This window comes from Rattus rattus, chromosome 5, assembly GCF_011064425.1.
Source record: "Rattus rattus isolate New Zealand chromosome 5, Rrattus_CSIRO_v1, whole genome shotgun sequence".
Lineage (NCBI taxonomy): Eukaryota > Metazoa > Chordata > Mammalia > Rodentia > Muridae > Rattus > Rattus rattus.
The window spans coordinates 26113879-26131135 of NC_046158.1; the positions used below are offsets into that span (position 1 = coordinate 26113879).

Below are 17257 nucleotides of genomic sequence, written 5' to 3' on the forward strand. Positions count from 1 at the left end.
GGCTCCATAAATCAACTATATACAATTACTCTTAAGAAACGAAGTTTTCCCATAAATTGAAACTATTTGCATTTTCTTCCTCATGTCAATAAGAGAATTGTTACTGCAGGTATCTAAAAGTCTCAGTGGAAGTCGTGACCTATCTCCTTGTAGTTCAAACAAAAGAAAGGCAACATAGACAATGTAGTATTAGTGTCCTCCAGCTGGACAGTAAATGAAAGAGGAACCATATCGTTGTGTTGATTGATAACATGACCGCGATCTGAAAATATGCCTGTCATAAGAGCATACAGTATTTACTAATCATAGTTGGAAGTGAGAGTAAGAAGATGGGAGCGTCAAGGGAAATAGCCTTTGCAGAGGTCAGACTACAACGCAGTTGCTAACAGGTTGCTAGTGTAGCACATGTTTCAGGCCATAGTCTTGCTATTTTTCTTTCATATTTTCTCGTCTTAGAGTATGCCTGTTCATTCATCTTCTCGTGCTCATATTTATTATTCATAGAATTCAAAGCAAGTACATGTAAATAACTAATTTATACACTACCTTAGTCTAAAACACAAAATAAATTCTTCTAACTTTAACTCCAGCACTCGCGATAAAAGCATATATAACTGTCCTGAAATATTTGGGTATGGTAAAATTTACATAGGTAATGTAAAAATCAATCACATCATTGATGCTTAACCAAAGGAACCCTCAATAGTGCAAGCCAAATTAAAAACTTCATACCTTTTTTTCTATTCAGATTCTATTCTATTCTGTAGAAGACTACAGAAATGTGTTTGATTCATTTGTTTAACAAATATTTGTATGCCTTCTAAATGATCATTTGTTAATTAGCAAAACATGAATTATGGGTAATCTCAGGAAACTTAGATTAGGTTTAGTCACATTAATACATACATAATTACAACTTATTTCCAATTAAAATTAAAAATTCATACTAAGAACAAAACTAGGAAAATAGGATCCATTCATTTACATGCGAATGTTGTGAGTTCATTCTCATTACAGTTGAATACTATTCCATTATGCATATAAAACTAAAAAATATTATATTTCATGAAATAAATTAGAAATGAAAGATCAAGTTCACATGTTCTCTTTCACCTGTGCCTCCCAGCGCCAGCCTTCAGATGTGAAGGTATGTGCTGTAGAGTAATTGCAGAAATGAGAAAAGTGAAAGTGATCATGGATGGACCCCCAAAGAAGAGATTAGAAGAATACAAGTGAAATAAAGATAAAATCAGAAAAAGTGGGGAAGGTAGCTTTAATTGGGGATGCAGGAGAGAGGAAGATACAAACAGAGACAGAGGAAAAAGACTCCAAAACACACAAGCAGTCATATTATTGTGTATTTACCTAAAAATCACATACATTACATGTAAATACATCTCTTTCTGTCTTTGTCTGTCTGTGTGTGTCTGTCTGTCTGTCTGTCTCTCTGTCTGTCTCTCTCTCTCTCTCGCTCTCTCTCTCTCTCTGTGTGTGTGTGTGTGTGTGTGTGTGTGTGTGTGTGTGTGTGTGTGTGTGTGTTGTATCACTTGGGCAAACAAGAGGCAAGAGCTATGACCATCTTTTGAAAAAAAAATGAGAAACCTCCATTTGAGTTGTTGGTCATGGGAATTCAAAGGGACTCCAAAAACAATATAAGCTGTTTTCATTGGCCTTTGGTTAATTCCCAGAGGTTGGAGACAAATCCCTGTGTCTAAGGACACTGCATACTTCAGACACAGGACTCAGAAGATTCCAACTGGATCTGACCCAAAAGACTCCTGCATAACTGTGATATGCAATCTACCCAACAAGAAAGGCAACCAATGGTCCTATCAAGCAATGATGCCTATAAACTACAATAATGGTAGCATGGGTATGATGGCATTCATGTTTTTGGCAGCTGTCTAATTAGATTTTACTCAAAAGGAGAGGATACTGTGTTTACTGGTACTGGAAACTTAGTCCACTACCTATGACTAGTGAGGTTATAGAGCTTTGAGGAAAATTACTACCAACACTTTTCTATACCAGAGTGATTTCTAATTATATTCAAAATACTTAACCTCATACCAACAGATAAGTGTAGCTCTCACATTGCAACAACAACAACAAAAACAAAAAAACTTCTCTTTGCAGTAAAGAGACCATTATAAAAACTATAACTGGTCAAAATGCAGAGAACAACTGATCCTGGGGTGTTGAATCATAATGGATCTCTCTACAACACAACTCCTGCACAGTTAGGGAACATTACAGAAGAGAAAGTAGAAAGATTATAAGAGCCAGAGCTCCAGGATACCTGCTGGGACATTTTTGGCTCCTAGAGACGGCAAGGAAGCTTCACCTACAATGTCGCAATAATATGGCTATCTAAACAAGGCCAGAATAATGTCCAAACCAATAGACATGCTGTCCTATTGTACAAGGTGAAAAGTTCATATAGTCCCACTCCTAGACAAAGAACTACATGCAACTAATACTGCTGAGAGAGGGCTATTACTCTTTTCTGGGGATAAGCCTCTTAATTGTTTATCTAATGTCAGTCCAGATATCATACATAGATACACAGACTATATATGTATCAAACTTCTGAAGACAGGAAAAGAGCCTTCCTATTCAGATAAACAGTAATCAAAAACTACAGGTGAAAATTCTGTATGCAGCAAAATTCTGGCTCCTGTTTACAAATCCAGTCTTTAGTCTGTGTCTTTATATTGGGCAATTGAGCCCACTGCTGTTAGGAAATATTAATGATTGTTGTTTCCTCTTATTTTTGTTGTTAGAGGTGGAATTATGTTAGTGTGGCTCTCTTTATTTGGGTTTGTTGTTAAGAATATTAATTTCTTGCTTTTTCTTAGGTGTAGTTTCCCTCCTTGTATTTTCCATTGATTATCCTTTATAGGGCTGGATTTGTGGAGAGATATTTATTAAATTTGAAATGTAAATAAATAAATTAACCAACAAAAAATTGTTTGGGAAGGCTTAGGGGGAGGAGAGATGGGGAAAGGATTGTGGGAGGGGATGACCAGGAGAGAGGGGCAGTGAGTGGGATGTAATGTGAATAGGTAAAGAAATAGAAATTAAAAAAAATAAAATTCAAAAAGTCCCTATGGGGAGGACCTTTCTCTTACAAAACTTTCATCAGATTGTATTATTTTCTACCAAATAAATTAAATACATGTGACAATGAACTTTTTTAAAGATTTATTTTGGCTCGGAGTTTTGCGGTCCATGATTGATTGGCTCTATTGCTTTGGAGAGGCAACACATTTGCAGAGGCGAGCATGTCAGAGGATAGCCACAGACCTTGTGACCAGAAAGAAAACAGAAGATGAAATCTCCATGGAGGGCACGCCTAGAGTGGCCAAAGTATTGTTCTGCAGGCCCCATTCTCAAAGGAGGCTCATGCCACTCAGAGAACTAAGCCTTTAATATACAGCCTTTGATGGAGACTTACCTAAGTCATGGTTAGCAGAAGACATTACAGTGTCAAGAAAATTTCCCTAACATCCCTCTAAATATCATTTCTGTATTACAGGCTTTCTCAAGTCAAGTCATGTGTAATATCACCTATGAACTAGTTGGCAGTGTACCCAAGACCAGATAGCCAGATTGGGGGAAGTATCGCAGAGATGAGATGTGGATGTTAGATGTTCTGGAGCTGAAGTTACAAGCTGCCCATCATGGATTCTGGTAACTGAACTTGGGGCCTCTCAAAAACAAAAAAAGTGCCATGAACCATTGAGCTATCTCTTCGAGCCCAGAATCTGCAGTTTTAAGTTCTTACGATAATTCAGATGTTTCCTTCGCTCAGAGCACTACTCATCTTAGTTAGCACCAGACTTCCTTATATGATCTATGTCCACAAAGCCATTTCCCTGCATGTACACAAGACTTAGGAGAATAAAGTGAGCAATCTGAGACAGCAGCCGTTTTCAGACTTTAGCCTGGATCAGAAACATAAATCATTAGGCCACATGCCCAGATCATCTGATTCTGTAGGTCTGGGTTGGGACCTGATAATTTGCATTTCTAACAAGTTACCAGGTGGTATTGAGGCTGCTAGCTGATGGAACACACCTTTAAAACCATTTTCAAACACCAGTCCTAGGAGGTTGGAGGGGTTGATTCTTCTGAGACCAGCAGTGATGGCGGTCCTTGCCCAGTGTGATATCCTCCTGATATGGCAGACACACTGGAGTTCTGAGGCCAATGGTAGCAGCAGCTTCCTTAGCGAGCCAGTTTTCTGTGTGGTTCCGGGCATTGTTCCCAGAAACTCAGCCTAGAATCTGTACTTTTAACTCTCCCAATAACTGTGTGAACTATCATAAATCTCTTTCCAAGTAAACTTGTTAGGTCAGATTCTGTTGCCTACAATTAAGAACTGTGGCCAACACCACTCTTCTAGACACTTAGCAAAGGAGATTTAAACTATGGTTTTATTTTTCAGCCCACTTCACTTGCGTAGATCAACAGATACCAGGGAAAAGACCTAACCATAGATTTAGTCTTGTGTCTTATGTTGTAAGAACCAAATCCCAGCAACGGATAATTAGTAGAGCTTGTTTTCAAAACAGCTGATGTACACTCACTACTCAGCATCCTTTGGAGGACCTAAAGGCAGTACTTGGCACAAATAATACTTGCATTGCACTAATTTTAACTTAAATATTAACGGAGATTACATTTTTAATGTCTTCTAAGAATAAGTTTCTTCAAGTTACTCAAACTATATCATAACTGAAAGTGAAAAACCTCACTTTTGACCACGAATAGACATATTTAAATCAACTAATACAGTTACAAATAATAACAAATTCTTCTCGAAAAGCTCGCCTTGCTACTGAGCTATACTAATAGACTGTTCAAGTGTTGACTCCCCAAATACTACCAATACAACATCAATAAGGCCAAGTCTACTTTAATACTTAACACACAAAAGAAGATACTATTAGCCTGGCAGGATTTTGAAGGTTTCTTGGAGAGGCAATTCTGAAATTTACCAGGAGTTGAAAGAATTGTTTAAGATGGAACTTTTAATTTGGGGGTCAAATAAAGAATAGAGATGGGTATGGTTATAAAAGAAGCACTAAACAGGAAAACAAAGATTCTTTTGAGACAAAAGAGTCACAGAACATAGGGGTGCAAATAATCCATTGATACTTGGCATTGAAGAGGTAAAGTCATGAGTTCAGGCATGAGTGTCAAAGAAAAATAAAATTATGTTAAAATGAAAAGTATGCTGGTTGGTTTTTGTCAATTTGACACAAAGCAAAAGATCTGGGAAGAAGGATGAGACATCACCCCCATCAGATTAGCATGTAGGAAATCTCAGGAGCTTTTCCCTAATTAATGGTTGGTATTGGAGGGCCCAGCTGTCTGTGGTTGATGTCACCATGAGACCAGTGGTCCTAGGTTTCATAAGAAAGCAACTGAATAAACTTGAGTACCATTCCTCTATGACTTCTGCTTCAGTTCCGGCCTTGAGTTCTTGTCTTTGGCTTTCTACAGTGAACTATGACCCAGAATTTGTATACGCTTGCCTCCTCAAGTTCTTTTTGGTCATAGTATTACATCACAGCAATACAATTCTCACTAAGACAAAACATAAGTTGTGCGATGTAAAGGGTAACAGATTTAGTTCGCATAATTTAAGCTTTGTGCCTAGGCAGATAAAATATCTTCATTTTTCTATCTTTCTAGAAAACGAACTTTTTCAGGGACAGTAATGATTATAACAAGCGCCTAGTAAGCACCTGAAAGTCAATAATATTTGTTGGATACATACATACATGGATTGTAGATGCACATGTGGGTGAATTGGGTTTGTCCGTATTCTCATAGTCTTCAAATGTCTGTTCAGAATCAAGGACTACCAGATACTTTCAAATCATCTGTAGAAAACTTACCAAAGTCAACAGATAGGAATGATTCTAGTGGCCACAGGGGCAGTAATTTGCTGCAGTGTAGATCATGTACTATCATCCTAAATGGGAGCTTGAGTTTCTATACTGTTTATATTTACTGTTACAGTGAAAGACAGAGTATAGAAGATGAATACAGGGGACAAGTTGTCCTTGTTTCATAAATGCCACATGTGTACATGGTAAACACTAGCAAAAGAGATAATTAAAGGACAACCTGTTGAATTTGACTAAATTTAAATTTAACACCATTGGAAAACCACTAAATTCACCAAATCAGGGCCGAGCATTAAAAGTAAATCTGGTTCTAGAAAAACAAAAGGTAAGATTTGGCATTTCTAGGACTCATGCAGTTTATATAGTGATGCATAAATATAAATGTTCTGCCTCCAAAGAAAAAATTTATGGCCAGATGATCCAAATTCCAAAAGTAAATAAGCAAATAAACAGTTGAGAGAAAGACAGGGTTGGGCAAGCAAGGCTGAAAAGAAAGCTCGGGAGATTATGATAGATTAGCCTCGTCTTTCTTCAAAACAAACAAGAATAGCACACTAAAATCTGTTCCCTGCATTTTTGACAATGTACCTAAATCTTTCTTTTGCCCTGTATGTACTTTCCTCACATAAAAGTTAAATACTGTGGAGGTGAAGGAGTCATGGTGGGTCTCCTGAGCCCCTCAGTGACCTCAAATATGTAGTCACTTGCTGGGACAATCTAGAAGTAGCTGTTAGCTAAGCTACTAGACATGATAAACAAGTACCTCGCAGGCTATATTCTGCCCGTGGCTCTGCTCCAGCTCTACTCAGAGTCCCCTCCTCAGAAGAACATGTGCACCCGTTCCCTCTCCAGCTGATAGAAGAAACACAATCCTAACTTTGCCTGCCCGGCCACCTTAATTTCTCCACAAGCCGCATTTTAAAATTCTCTCTCCTGTTCTGCCACCTGCTTTACCTTTCTTTGCTCTTTGAAATTCCTCCCTCCTTTCTCCCCCTTTTCAAATTATCTCCAACAGGTGTGCATCTAATCAAAGTAAGATTTTCTTGATTGTGGAAAAGTGTACAAAAGTAACTCCACATATGTGCAATTTCGTGAAAGGGAGATTGCATATGGCGAGGGCTTTTTTGTAAATGCAATTATGTGTGAGAAGTACTTCAGTGGTGCTGTGGACAAAGTGCTAGGGAAGCACTTGAAAGCCTAAGTACCAGGCAGCTGGAGTCAAGAAGGATTTCATCATACCAGAGACCTCTGCCAAGAGAATTCACATTTCCCAATTCTAAGTCTTTGAGAGAAAGGGGCGGGGGCGGGAGGGGGGCAATATTGAACAACCAGATCTAGGTGCATCTGTGTTTCAATGTGTGTGTGTGTGTGTGTGTGTGTGTGTGTGTGTGTGTGTGTGTGTGTGTGTGTATACATCCCCCAAAATGGAGAAAACTTGCAAGAGTTTCTCATTCCTTCCACCATGTCAGTACCAAGGATCCAGTTTGGGGAGTCAGACACGGCATTAGTGCCTTGAGCCACTGAGTCACCTTCCAAGCCTCTATTATAGCTAACTTTTGAAAGAAATATTTAATCTGGGCTTAAATGTCAGCTGATAAGAAAATCATAGTCATATCAACATGTCTTATTTCGTCATCTATTTATTCAAAATACATAAGGAACATAATACATTGCGTCTTTTGTTCTTAGAAGGGACAACATGAAGAGAAACAAATACACAGCCTAGCCATACAATGTATGTTGGTGATGTTCACATTTGCTCACTCTAGCTCCTCACTGTAGATCTGAGTAAGAAATCTGTCAATAGTTCCAAAGTTAGTAGAACTGGACCACAGAGAATCCAGGGTGAGATGAAGCGGAATTGGTAAGAACAGTATTCTCATGCAACCAGTATGAGTCCCAAAGCCCTCTTATGAGAAATAATTTCATAGTTCCTCTTTGCCCTGAAATCTATATTTAATATATTTTCACTAATTTAACATTTCAATAATGTTAATATAATATTTTAACTACAACGTAAAGTAAAAGGAATAGAAAGATAGCATGTAATAAAATGATATGCATTTCTATATAAAAATTCTCAGGTGTCATAACAAGAAGCCATATGAAGCTGTCAGATGTTTGTATCTATACTTAGAATCTGCGTGAAGGTGACAACCACAAATGGAGTCAAGTACAGGTGTGCTGAATTGGCAACTCAAATATCACAAATGGTGTTGCCATTGGTGATGTAATTTTCTCAAACAGTGAGCAACCCTTGATAATTTCTAACAAGCAACCCTCCCTCGATATGCAATGCAGTTGCATTCCTAGAAAATTCACTGCTCATTAAAACTATGCAAAATACTTTAAAATTATGTGTTGCAATGGACTTAGGTTGCATGTGTAAGCCCTATGTGGATTTCTCACAGATGTGAGCATTTAGAAGGTAAGTTGAACATCATGTATGATGCAGAACTATGAGCTCTTGTATAGAATGAGCTGTGCATGACAGAATCATTGACCTCCATACACTGATAGGAATGATATAATTCATAGCAACCAAAAGTGCATACAAAAGGTCCCCAGAGAGAGGCATTATTTTTATTAAGAACCACTATAGAAGAAAGGCAAGTGAAGTTAGGGTAGACAATCCAGTACGAAAATTAGAAATGAGCCAGCGTGGCAGTAAGAAGCCACATGCATGTTGCCTATGCATGTTGTGGGGAGCGATCAGATAATTCTAAGGAAGCTGTGTAACTCAAGATGCAACTTTAAATTATGATTATGCTACATGTATAATGCATTATAAGGATATAGGAGTGAGCAAAGGGACGAACACAGCAGCTAAGAAACTATTGTAAGTAAAATAAGAAGCAGCCATAATACCTCATAATGGAGTAGGAAAGACTGATCTGGAAAAACTAGTGTGTTCAGAATCTGTGTTCCTTTTCTCTTGGGGTTGCCTGTGATACGAAGGACAAAAGAAATTAAATAATTATCTAGGTTCTGGTGAGAAAATGAAAATGTGGACAATTTCTGAGATGAACTGGTTGGAAAATGGAAAGGTTTTAGAGAAAAACAGGAGTGCTGTTTGTGGGCATTCTAAAATGCCTGCTGGTGTAGTCTAGCGTGAAAACCCCCCCATGGGCTCACATGTTAGTGCACTTGGTTCCTAGCTAATAGCACTGATTTGGGAAGGTTTTGCTAGAGAAAGTAAGTCAGCAGGAGCAGACTTTGAGCATACAGGTACAACTACCTGTCCAGTCTCTGCTTCCTAGCTATAGGCATGATAATACCAGCTACCTCATACTCTTACCACCGTACCTTCACTATTATGGTGGACTGTATCCCTTCTTAAACTATGAGTTCAAATAGACCTTTCTTTAAGTACTTCTGTCAGGTACTTGGTCACAGCCAGAGAAAGAGTAAGAAATATACTTACTGCATAAGTAAATGATAGTGTTAAATAGGGATATCCATATCTGGTTGAGAGATTAAATAAAATTAGAAAGAATATAGGAATAGCTTGAAATTTGACACATTTACCCAAGACACCACAAAATAATATAGAAACCAAAAGGATGGTTGCAAAACAACTTTATTTAAAGTTGGGAGAAATTAAAGCTTATGTAGTAAGAGAAACAAGTCAATAAGTAGAAATAAAATTATTGTTACTAGGAGGAAATGCAATGTATACAGAGAGTACTGAAAACACTTTAATAACCAAAACTGGAATCTAGCAGAGGTTGAGAGGTGAGAAGGCTGAATCAGAACTTGGCACTGCTGTGCCCAATTCAACCTTTACTCACACTGAGGGTGAAGCTAAGGAAGACAGTCCAGAAATCAAACCAAGGCTGGTCTACATGTAAAGGCTAAAGTGCCACAGAGTTAGTGCCTTCTACAATGTTACAGAAAAGGAACAATTACTAGATCTGAATCCTATTGTCTCTACTCCTGTCACAGGTTAACACTGAGGTACGCTCTACACTGTTTCCAGGAAATCTCCCCAAGATTTAACTACAGATACCCACCAACTTAGCTTCTTAAAACAAACATTTTACTCATGTATTCCCTTCTTGATCTTGTTCCTTTTATTTTCTGCCAGTGACGACTTCTCAAACTATTTGTAAGCATATCCTCTTTTTAAAGATTGCTTCTAAAAGAATACAAATTAGTACCCAAAGGCATGAGCATCGGGCAACAAAACAAGATGAAGTATGATATCAACTTTGTTAAGATGAATCCTTTAAAGAGAAGCTGGGAAAACATGATTACATTGTTAATATTAATTTGCTTTCAAAGGTAAATAGCTGAAGGAAGATACTTTCAATTGCAAATTATAGCAAACAAATCCTAAGGTAGTCTTATAAGTAGTATTCAGATGCTGAAGAGTAATAATAGCACTGCTACTCTTCCAAAACAACATAGTTCAATTCCTAGCATGCATTAGGGCAGGCAGCCCACACACACCTATGACTGTAACTCAAAGGAACCCAGTGTCCTCTTCTGGCCTCTGTGCACACCTACATTATCATGTATATTCATATGCATACACACACACACACACACACACACACACACACACACGTAAATAAATAATGAAATAAATTTTTAAGAAGATCATTCTCTAACTTACATACAAAAAGCACAGAGTGAAGGAATCAAATTGATTCACGACTCATGCAAAGATTATAAAGAATTCAGACAGTTTCTAGGCACTTTCATCCTCTGGACTTTGAAAATACTAGAGAATAAAGAGTCAGCATCTTTGATAACACTAGCAAGACCAGAAATTAAAACCTGCTGTGTCTTAAGGACTGGCCTGAGGTATAAGTCCATCTTACGGCAATCATGGTAGCCATACCCATGGGATTCTGATGCCATCAACTTCAGTCTGTCAGGTCATCTTACCCTCAAGATGAGCAGCACCCATTAGCAAATTGTTCTCTGGGGCCCCTTGGTAAAGTTGGCATGTTCAGGTTCTCTCCCCCTCACACATCTGCATTCCCCATCCCCAGTTCTAGGATGTCTATATAGCACACATTAATTTCTTGGTTCTTAACTAAATACTTACAACCTAGTCCAAATGATTAGCATCTCTCCCTTTGATTAGTCGATATATCCTTACTAGTTCAAGTGCATCTTCTCTTCTGACACGCCTTCATTCTTCACAAAACACGCAGAGGTTTCTTCATGAAACACAAAATGTTTTATTTCTTGTTTAACTCCATTTAGTGCTTCCTATTGTCCTTAAAATGAAAATGCATTTACCTGTATTCCTAAGGCCCTTCCTGGAGCAACTGTCACACCATTTGGATCTCTGTTCTTCCAACATGTTGCTTTTTTTGTCTACTCCTTAAATATATTCTTGCCACAGGACTTCTATACAGGCTATATTCTCCATTTGCAAAATGTATTTCCATTTTTACTCATCCTTTACCATTCAATTAATTTTTAAGTCCCACCTTAAGTATTTCTTTTCAACAAATTGTCACATCTTGTTGTCCAGCTACCTGCCCTTTCCCTATGTGAAAGAAAGTACTTCCAGCAGATGTTCCCATTGAAATAGATACTTCATTGTAATACTACCCACATTTGAGATCACTTAGTCTTGTATGCTAGACTTCAATGAGGACAGGACTGTACCCCAAGTTTCCAACAAATGAGTAGGTTAAAAATAGAGAGGAGAAGCTATTACAAAACGTAAAGGACACATCAGTAACATGGGTGGTATTGCCCACATCATATCTGCAAAGGCTAGGAGAGAACCTGGAGACAGAGTGATCAGTGCAGGATGAGCCATCCAACATTTGAACAAACAAAAGAGCTCATGAATTGTACCTTTGGCCTTGTTAAGCCAGAAATCCAGGAAAATCTATCTATAGAGAGCTTAAAACGGAAGTGTATGACATGTAGCTTATGATAAATATCCTAGGTGCTATTGGTCACTAAATGGAACCAGGTCCTTTGGAGAACTGACTGATTGAGGACTAGAACAATAAGCCTAGAAGAATCTGTCTAAAACACCTTTTAACACCAGAAAACAAAGGCATGTTTGGACATGATGTCAAAGAGTATAGAAGCTGAAGTGAAGAAATGTCTTCTGGACAAATGTGAGATAATTCAAATATCAAAGAAAATAATAACAATTATAAAGTATAATCAGTTTCATAAGGAAATAATGCAAATTTACCAATATACTTAAACGGACATTTTGAAATTTTATAGGACAATGATTGAATGAATAAATGAATGAATGAGTAACAAGTTTCATGATGAATTGGCCATTGATAACTCGTAAATCAGATGTATCCTTTACATTTTACAATGGTGAATTTGGGCAACTATCTTTTAAATCACTGGCATCATGATAAATCAAAATTGTATATATTTGACATGAAAAATAAAAGCATGGTATCATGTTTCTGTGTTTCTGCCAATGATGTATAACTTACATCTATTCATGAGAAACTATCAAACAAACTCAAAGACATTCTTCAAAATAACTACCCTATAATCTTCAGAAATGTCAGGGTCATGAAAGGAAAGATGAAGTAGTCATTTCAGACAGAAGGAAACAAACAACAGCTGAAGCCAGACATGATTCTGAACTAGATCTTTGGCTCTGATGAATAAGGGCTAGAATAACAGTACCACTCACAAGGGTCTGAAATTATGTAGCAGTGAAATATCAGTACCAAGTCCTTTGTTTTGATGGTTATTTTGTGGCTATGTGGAGAAATGCTTTGACATTGGGAAAGAAATCCTGACATGCCCAGAGTCTCTAGAGCATGAGAACACCAACTTACATGTGAATGGGACAGGTGACGTCCTTCATACTAGGAAACTGTGTTACCTGTGACGGAATTGTGCATAGAAGAACCCTATAAAATAAGTACCAATAGCATGTGGTATATATTTCTCGATGTCACGTACTTTAACATTCAGTGAGGTGAGTCCTAGGTTTGGTCAGAGTCTTCACATGGGTTTGTTCTGTTCCTGGCATAGAATAATGTGAAGAACACAATTTTCTACTTCAAAAGACTGATAACCCATTTTTTTAAATAGCTAGGATTGTGTTTGTCTGTTTGTTTGTCTTACTGGTCTACCATTAAGAAAGTGATTGGCCTTGTCTTATCCTACCGACCTTTACTGAGACCACGGCACTCAGTCAATTTCTCTCTTTTCTTTTTTATTTAAATTCATCTAGTTAAGATAGATAGATAATTAACATGGACGAAGTAATTGTCAGATACTGTGCAATACAAAGGATAAAAGTATGGCCAGTTCTTCTCATGAATTCCAATTACAGAAACAAAGACTGATGATCATTAGGAAAAGATAATTTGCAAGTTTAGATCTGAAACACACACAAGCACAGATATGTGTATGCTCACAGTCAGAAGGGGAAGTTAATAAATAATACAGCTTATGCTTTGCTCTTATCTACCATTCCCACTGGCATAAGCAGCACAACAGTAAAGAATAATTTTACCCGAACCTATCAAATATCTGTAACTTGTCTCTCGAACATTAACTTGGCTTATAGTGCTTCTGAATCAATAGTACTAAAAATGTAATTAATATAAAGGGGTTAGATTAAAAGAGTTTGGACAAATGGAACCTACATTCTAGGGCTTGATTTAGTATAACTATATATTCATGTTCTGACATCTTTCTTTCATTGGATCTTTCATTCTGGTGAATGACTAAGTGACTACACCTTTATCTTGTGGTATCAAGATAAGACACAATGACCTCTCATTCTTTTTTTTTTTTTTTTTTTTTTTGATTCTTTTTTTCGGAGCTGGGGACCGAACCCGGGGCCTTGCGCTTCCTAGGTAAGCGCTCTACCACTGAGCTAAATCCCCAGCCCATGACCTCTCATTCTTAACTGTCATCACATAGAAGAAATATATCCATATGCCTGTACAATTCATCTCTATGCAGTCTTTCCTAAACTGAACTATTCCAAAAGTATAGGAATTGTATTTTACTGTAGATCTATGAATTGCATTCCAAACTTCTCAAGGATTCCTCATTTGCCTAAACTGATTTATATATAATAGGCAGTAAATACATTTATTTAAAATTAATTTTATGGTCTGGGGAGATGATTCAGCAGCTAAAAGCCTTTCCCGTTTTTCTAGATGGCAAGAGTTTGGTTCCTAGAACCCAGGTGGCTTACATACACACCTATAACTCCAGTTTCAGGTAAACCAATGCTCTTTTCAGACAACTGTGGGCATCTTGGGCATCTCTTCAAACCCTGCCTCTTTCTCTCATGAGAATTCTTTCACTATTGCTCTATTATTCTCTCTAGTTTGCACACACACACTCACACACACACACACACACACACACTTAAAAATGAAAGAATTTAGCAATAAAATTTAGTTTAAATTTAATTTTTAAAACAAAATGACACGTATCTAAAATATAAGATCTAGACAATCTTGTCATCCAGACAAACTGCACAATGCTTTCAAGTAGCTCTCATTTTTTCTGTGATGCCCACTGATGTCACTACTCTCCTAAGAATGCGTGTCTCACTGGTCAGCTTACAGCTTTACACAGTTACCTCAACTGCAAATTTTATAAATATTTCCTTTTGTACATAACATTATTAGCTTTCGTAACCTAGTGGGCTTGATCCTTGCCCACTCCCTATGCTAAGAAACCCTGATCAAAAATTCTGATCTCCTCGAAGGCCCTGACATTCTCCGAGTCTTGAGAAGCTTCGCCTTTCCATTATCCCATATGTTTTGTAGCTGTTGCTATGTATGGTGGGAGTGGATGTATCATTAGGATATGTACTTCACAGGGAGAAACTGAAACACAAATCAGCTGATTTTGTTAGTCCTTATGGCTTAAAATATGTTTCCATGTTTTACAAACAGATTGTTTGCCTAGATATAGATAAAGAGGCAATTTATATTTGCCTGCGAAACTCTAGGTGTTCAGAGATATACAGGTTTATCCAATGCCATCTGACTAGTGCAGCATGGCCCTATGCTAAATAGTTCCTGTGGGATGATCATTAAACTTTATTCTTAAAATATGCAGATTCACCTTTGTATCTAACACAAAATTATTTCTACTTAAACGTTTTAATTAATAAATTTTGTTTATACATACATGTATGTAATCAGGAGCAATTAGCTACCCTTGTTACTTCTTCTTCTACCACAATCATCACTTATTTCCCTCTTATCCCTGCCGTGTGTGTGTGTGTGTGTGTGTGTGTAGTCACCATTTTCAAAACTATTTCAGTTTATATTGTTTTCTACAGAATTTAACTAGGGCTATCTGTGTAACCCTGGGTTTATAAATTTCCATCAGAGTTTGGTGTGGTCAGTGGTGATTATGCAACCATGTATGGTGCCTTACCATCTCCCATCTTGTAGAATCTTTTAGATACTAGTAAATCAGAAGTAGGTATCAAGGCTCGTAAGCTCATTTCTCTTTCATAGCTGACATCCAGGGAGTGTCAATTTGCATGAGCTCAATGCTAGTAGATAAAGCTATTAGGAGTTCATGTTTTCTGGGGTCCTAGTATGCAGAAAAGATGACATTCTACAGAACTCCCTATCTTCCAGTGCTTACGTTCATTCTACCATCTTCTAAAATGCTTCCTGAGCATTAATGGATTGTAAAAGTGTCTTGCTTATGGCTGAGACCTCAATTGGGTTTTTTCCCCTCATGTCTTAAAACTTCTTCAGACATGAGTTTCAACTTAGGTGTACAGTATGATGAGGTATGGATTACCTGTAAAACCAGCTTTAAAACTAATCAGGAACAATTAACTACCCATATGCTGGTTGGTTGTTTGTTGTGGGGTGGGGAGTTGTTCTGTTTTGTTTTTTGTTTTGTTTTTGTTTGTGGTTTTGTTCAAGAGGGGTTGGTTTGGTTTGGTTCTTTGGTTTTTTTGTTTTGTTTTGTTGGTGGTGGTTTGTTTGGTTGTTTGGTTGGTTGGTTTTGTCAAATTGACTCAGGCTAGAGTCATATGAGAGAACTTCAATTCAGGAAATGCTTCCATCAGATTGGCTTGTAAGCAAGTTTGAGGGACATTTCTGAATTAAAGATTAATGTGGGAGGGCCAAGCCTACTCTGGGCAGTGTGGTGCTCCTGAGCTGTATAAGAAAGCAGGCAGAGTAAGCCATTGGAAACAAACCAATATGCAACCTTTCCACAAGCCTCTGCTTTCCCATTCCTTCTTTGAGTGCCTGCCTTGTCTTTTCATGGAGGACATGAAGTGAAGTAAAGCATTTTCTCTTCATTTGGCCAAGGTGTTTTATCACATCAAACTAAGACATCCTAAAATATTTGTGTCACTATTGAATCAATGAACACATCTGGCAAGTGAGGTTGGTACTATAACTCGTACAGTTCACAACTGGTTAAAACCAATGATGTCTCTGTCCACCCTCTTCCCATAGCATCTACACAACATCATTTGGCATCTGTGCCAGTCAGCAAAGAGGAAGCTCGTTTTCAGCTTGCTTTCCTTATATCTTGCATCCAAAGTATACAAAGCCTTCAGTAATCAACTAGTCCTAGTATATGAACAAATAGAAAGAGAGCTTTGTGATGGTTTGAATGAGAATGTCTCCCATAGGCTCTTTGAATGCTTGATTTCTAGTTGGTGGGAGTGTGTCATTTAGTAATAGGTTTAGATGTTTCAAAGTTATGAACCAGCCAGTTGGTTCTCTGTTTCCTGCTTAAGGCTCAAGATGTGGGCCCACACCATCCTGCTACTTGCTATCATGCTTCTCCTCCATGATGGACTGAACTCTCAGAAGCTAAAGTTCAAATAAATCCTTCTCTCTACAAATTGCCTCGCTCATGACATTTTATCACAGCAATAGGAAATTAACTAATATAAAAGCTGGTACCAGGGAGTGGTCTACTGCTGTGGCAAACCTGACCATAATACATTTTTTGAGGAATATGGAAAGCTTCAAACTAGAAATGCAGAAAACAAGCAGAATTTAATGGCTTTTCTGTGTAGAAGCTTGGAAATCAGGGTTAAGAACAACATGGACTGTATAAGCCCATATCAAGAAGTAGAAGAGAGATAAAATGATAGCAACTGAACTAAAGATTAATCCTGCTAATTGGGAGGTTGTGGCTGTTTTCAGCCCTTGCCCTAAGAATTGCCTGCTTCTAAATTTAAAAATAATAGATTAATTTGTTTTGAGGTGGGGCTTTCAACACAACCTAGTATTAATTCTGCTCAAATATAATAAGCAATCATTCTTATGTAGGTCTACAGTGAAAAATTCAAGTGGCTAAGAAAGGAATATAATAAAAGAAATAAGTATAATTTATATTGTAATTTATATTCTGTGTTA

At 37.5% G+C, this 17257-nt stretch overlaps 1 pseudogene; it reads left to right on the top strand.

Annotated features, from left to right (window-relative positions):
- Positions 1-4148: 4148 nt before the first annotated feature.
- The window catches only part of LOC116900164, a 63169-nt pseudogene continuing 50060 nt past the window's right edge, over positions 4149-17257 (top strand).